This window comes from Eutrigla gurnardus, assembly GCF_963514095.1.
Source record: "Eutrigla gurnardus genome assembly, chromosome: 7".
Classification (NCBI taxonomy): Eukaryota; Metazoa; Chordata; class Actinopteri; order Perciformes; family Triglidae; genus Eutrigla; species Eutrigla gurnardus.
In genome coordinates, this window is record NC_139921.1 from 7582610 (window position 1) to 7588937 (window position 6328).

Below are 6328 nucleotides of genomic sequence, written 5' to 3' on the forward strand. Positions count from 1 at the left end.
ACGAAACATCTTATAACAATGTAATAAATGTTCAAATGGTATATTTCAACGTAATGAATGTGATAAACAATATTTTCATAAACCTTTGAAATTATATACTATAAAGGGCAGCTTCTCATTTTGTGTGTCTGTGTGTGTGTTGTGTGTTTTTCTTTGTGCGTTGTGTTCTTTTTCATTACTTTTTCAACGTACTATACTACTACCAATACTCTTTTTATGACATTTTTTGACATACTATACTATAACCTCTTTCAACATACTATGACTGTAAGAATATTTTTTATTAACTATATCACGGGGCTGCACAGTGGTGTAGTGGGTAGCACTGTCGCCTCATAGCAAGAGGGTTCACCAACAGTCACTTAAGCTAATTACCTCCAAAAGTGGCTCAGTGCAGTGAACACTGAACAATCGTCATGACAACACAAACCATCACTCGGAAACACACTACCATCAAACACCAACACACAAGTTAGAATTTTTTTATCTTTACAGTTTTACTATTGTTGACAACAACCACGTCAACAGCATTTCCCTGCTCATCTGAACATATTCTTCCTCTTCCTCCTGCCTTTGGGTCCAATTGTGAATATATATTTTACAGTAAAAACTGTTAGTATATATCCGTGTAAATATTCTATGATTGCAATACAGAAATCCGTTCCTGTAGTGTTTTCATTTACTGTAAGGATGCAACTGAAATCATTCATTTGAATGCAAAGTGTGTAAATCCAGTGTTGTGCAGGTTGTGGTTAAAGTCAGCAGAGAAGTGTGGAGAGTTTTAAAACTGTGTTCAAGCAGTGAAAAACGAGTTTGGTCCAAAGACTGTGTTAGAGTTTTCATGTGACTTCAGTTCTGTCGTTTGGCAATAAAAAAAAACAGTATTACTTTTTTGTGACTTTGATCGACCTACAATACTATAACTTTGAGTCATTTTCAACATCCATTCATCCATCCATCCATTTTCTACCGCTTATCCTGTATTCAGGGTCGCGGGGGGGCTGGAGCCGATCCCAGCTGTCATTTCAACATACTAAGGTAATACAATGACTATGGATGATATATGGACTATGGAACAACCCCACTACAAACTATCCCTCTAAGCCTTTTATGCCAGAGGTACAGTGACTTTCACTTTACAAATAGAAACACTAATATATATTTATAAAGGACATACTTTTTCATGCTTGAGGGCGGTTGCTCTCAGTTTTGCGTTGCAGCACTTGCCTTTGGAGGGAATCTGTTTTAGTATTCTGTCTTCTTACTGCAGAGAAGTAAAGTTATGGTTGGCTGTATGTGACGTATTAGTGTTTATTGGTTTTTAGAAGATCAATAAACACAGCTGTCGGGCCTGAAAATCTAATTGACTGTGTGTGAAATTAAAAAAGTGTTTTTTGTGTGTCGTTGTATTTGTTTTTTTGTAACCGAATCCTTCCTCTGGAGGCACTTGTGATGTTGTGAGTGTTTGTGTGTCTCCTCACAGTAGTAGGATAAATAAAAGGACTGTGTGTGTGTGTGTGTGTGTGCGTGAGAGAGAGAGAGAGAGAGAGAGAGAGAGATATGTGAGTGTGTGCATTGCCTCTGGATGAGTGATTGTGTGTGTGTGTGTGTGTGTGTGTGTGTGTGCGTGAGAGAGAGAGAGAGAGAGAGAGAGATATGTGAGTGTGTGCATTGCCTCTGGATGAGTGATTGTGTGTGTGTGTGTGTGTGTGTGTGTGTGTGTGCGTGTGTGTGTGAGTGTGTGTGTGTGTGTGTGTGTGTGTTAATCTTGGCAGTATCAGCTGTTCCTGGCTGCTGCTGTCATACATCAGGAAGTCACACTAAACTTCGGGTCGGACTGGGGTCAAAGGTCACAGTTGAAAAGGAGATGAGGGGAGATGAGAAGAAATGGAAGAAAAAACATTCTTTGGCTTTACATCATTAAATATTTACTTGATGTTCCTACTCAGTAAACCCATTAAAAAAAGCCGGGAATGCATTTCATATTTCTGTTTGGAACAAACAGCTGAACTGGGTAGCGATAAAAATATGTTAAATAACAAATTATACCTAAATATACTGGATTATGTTGGAATAAATCAAGGCTAACCATGGCAAAAGAAGTGATGAAACATTTAACTGCACATGAAAAAGAAAGATGCTTTCCATTTATTATATTTTTAAAATGAAAAAGCTTTAGATAGTCTGGGAGAGGATGTTGTTTTGTCAAGGAAGTTGCTTTTGGAGTTTACAGCAAATCAGTTATTTGAACGGTCAACACGTGACATCACAAAGCGAATCACCTTGAGAAAATCTTCCTCCTACATTATATATGCAAATTAGAATGATTTAGCACACAAGAGTGAATGTGGGCGTGACCAACCCTCAATATGGGACGTTTTCACCATGATGGTGGAAGGATCTTTTGGCTAAACATACACACACACTCACACACACACACACACACACACACACACACACACACAGATACACACAGTTCAGACACACTCCCGCTAGTAAAGCATTCACCTTTGTTCTAATTGGCTACGGCACTGAAGTCGGAGTTACAAGGAAGTAGTGAGGAAGTCCTGCTGGAGCAGAGAGTTGGATGTGGGTAAACATGTTCATTATTGTCTTCTTTAATATTCACACTAATCCGTATTACCCTCTTTCTGAAATCTTTGAACAATTAGTTGAACATTGACGGGACTGAAGAAAAAGCTTGAAGCTGGAGGAGGTGTGAGATAAAGTCTGGAACGTGGGTTTAAACACAGATGATGAGGAAGTCACAGCCAGGAACAAGACAGGGGTAAAGTCTCCAGTGTGAAGCCAGGTTTCTGTCAGGAACATAAAATCCAAATTGTGAGAGGAGAAGTTATTGATGGAGCTCTCAGTGCTTACTGATGTTAAAGTGCGACCCGGGCTGAGGATGAAAGGATGAGCGACAGAGAGAAAGGATGGGCCAGAAATAAAAGCAGACTTTTCATAGTTTTCTTTTTAACGTTAAAAAGGAGGTTCAAATTGATTTTGGTACAGGATGTCGCTCGTCCCCACATGCAGCCCTATTCTTGTGATTGATGTCAGACCTAAGGGGTTTATCCAAAGTGTCAGGGTGGTGGAAGCGGGGAGACAGTGATGATGATTTGTTTGAACAGGCGGTGGACACCCAGCTGCCTCTGCCTGCAATGAGGACGAGTTCAGGAGCAAAGAGGCTCAGCCTGAGGAAGACCTCATGAGCATCCACTCCCATGTTGGTGAGAGTATTGAACATGTTGAAACATGCCCTTTAAGGTTCATTTTAAAGTTAAAAACATTTATCAATTTGAGATTTACTATCACAATCATGTGATTAATTGCGATTAAATATTTAAATCGATAGCCCTGATAAGGACACATCAAATGTGCCTTGTTTGGCCGAGGTGAAGATAATGAAGAGGAACAGGGTCATGACCTCATCTCACATGACCTCATTTTGGAGACATCGTCATTTGGCAGCTTTGTAGCAACGAAAGTGCATCGTCAATTAGATTTCACGGGAAACTTGATTGTCACATGATTGTTTTTGACGTATCAAATATCTTCTAATCAAAGTCCACAGAAGTCTGTGTGGGGAGGAGGTCGGGGGATGGGACGCTCAAACAAACACATGGTTTGTCTAATGTGTGAAATGTCAACTTATGTCAACATTAATGCAACAAATGAAACAAAGAAGTTTTGTTGGGATTTTGTATGGTTTCAATTCAAAATGCTAAAAAAAAACCTGTGATCTGGGAGAAAATATGTTTTGCTCTAAATTGAGTTTCATAGCAACGTTTATCTAAAGTTGACTAAAACAAGCTAAAATAACCTCAGATCAAGGTTGTAGCAGCAAAACCACATCGTGTGTTGAATGTTACCATAGTGCATGAAGTGGTTTATAATAACTTTGTTTATTTGTAGGGAGAATGTGTTTTTTTAAATAATCTCACATTCATCAAGTGTCCAAAACCAAAATATTAGAAATGTTTATTCATCCTAGTTGTCTAAGCTTGCACATTTATTGAATATATATATATACAGTATATAGGTTATAAGGTTATACCTGGAAACTCATGTATGTGCAGGCTTGATTAACTCTACCTGCAACCTTTTGTTAATATCTGTTCAGTGTCTTCAAGCTGTGAGGCAAAATCATATCATGTAAATTACAAAGGAAGAGTAAGAATAAAACATACTTTCAAACATGAATACATTAAATTATCTTATATATAATCCAGTGTGCTGCATTAATAATAGATCTGATTTACTAATTTGATTTTTAATAAAAGTCATCCTTTACTGTGCTTTTGTTCCTAATAGTACACCATGTTCTTGTGTTGCGTAAGTTGTTGATTCAAGCTGATGAACGAGAAAGCACATTTAAATGGAGTGGAAACACACACATTGGGCACAAACCAGCACTGTTTATGGACTGGGAGCGCTCACACTGGAGCTGGGATGGATCGAGGATCCGTGCAGGGTGACTGTCTATCAGCATGTTATGTGGTTGAATAAAAGGTCTAAAAACTGGCTGCTTTGCTCCTCTCACACACTAAATATACTCAATATAGGCCTTTTAGCCTTCCAACCAGGAGCTGATTACTTACTGTCACTGTCGTCGTACACACAGTCAAGAAACACCGTCACCAAACAAAGCGGCTCTTCAAACTCCATCTGGGAAACCAAGCTCTGCTGTTTTTCCTGCTTCTCAACGTTCTTTGCTTTGGGTAAATTACAGGTCAGAAACTGATCGAGCAGAGGAACAGAGGAATTGAAGGCTGCTCGTTGATCCATTGAAGGCTTGTTTTCTTGCTACTTTAATGTCAAGTTGACATAAACATTTTTTTAAACCCTTTAGATCACATTCCCGGTCATATTGTGCATATATTAAACAAAAGATGTAAAAGAATGACAGAAAATTACTTCGTATTTTTATAAAAAAATCCATCCAATCTTTTCTTCCTGTAAAACATCCTTCCTGTGTTTCAAGCCCGCCCACTTTTTAGGCGTCCAATCAAATGTGAAGGATTAAATCCCTCTTATAACATTGCTCAAATATTCTGTTACACTGTATAAGTGGATGTAGTCAACATGACGCCCCCCATGAGTTTGTGGATGACGGCTTTGAAGATTTTAGATTTCATTATCTTGGATTTTGGCTATGTTGTTGAGATTTGATTGCAATAAATGAAGAACAATTATGCTAACATAACTACTGTACATAATGATGACTCAATTGGTCTATCGAGGAACTGCAGTTTTGGCATTTCTGCATTGGCTTCATTTTTCAGCCCCAGAAGTTGCTGCTTGATGCTGCACTAATAAAATGTACCACTTAGCTGCTTTAAGGGAGCACAAGAGATCCCTGTAGCTAAACTAAACAAACAAATACAAAAACCACAATCATTAATAATAATAATAAGACTTTATTAAGGACACAATCAGAGGTCCATAGGGACTAGAAATACATAAAAGACAGACAATAAAAAACATGGCAACAGTTAATGTAAAACAAACATCGATCACAAACATAGCCATCAATATCAACCAGATACGGTCCCAGAGGGACAGACATCAGCCCTCACATACAGACTGGAGCGCCAGTGGCTCCACAGTCTTGAGGAGAACCTTAATGAGCTCTTCTCACCATCACACAGAAACAAAATGATATCATTTCTAGAGGCTAATAGCCTGCACATAAATTTATACATAAGATTGCGTATTACAGCAGAGCAGTTTGGCACTCCAACATTAACAAACATCTCACTGGCACTGCACCATCCGGGTAGCTTTAAAAGTATCCTCATGCCATCGTTGTAGGCCACATTTAGTCTCTGCATGTTTTTTTTACTGTAAACGCTCCACAAGTGTGCAGTATACAGGGGAGTACAGTATGCTCTAAATAACGCTACCTTGACATTACTAGTGCACATACTGAACTTCCGTGCAAGCATGTTGGCGTGCAAGTAAAGCCTCCGACACTGTCTGTTTATGTCTCTATCATCAGACATATCGTTTACAATATGATGACCAAGATATTTCACTTCATTACATTCTTTAAGAACAGAACCAGATAAAAAGAATTCAGGGAAAACTAATTTCCTATCACCTTTACCTCTGACAATCATAATGTTGCTCTTAGTTGCATTGTATTTGATGTCAAAGTCGAGGCCGTATTGTGAACATATTTTCAATAACTGTTGTAAGCCAGCACTATATGGGCAAAAAATTACTAAATCGTCAGCATACATAAGACAGACTTCAGATAATTTTTTATTAAAATTGTATTATAATTCATGCAAAATTATTTAAAACACTTGTTAAATGTCTA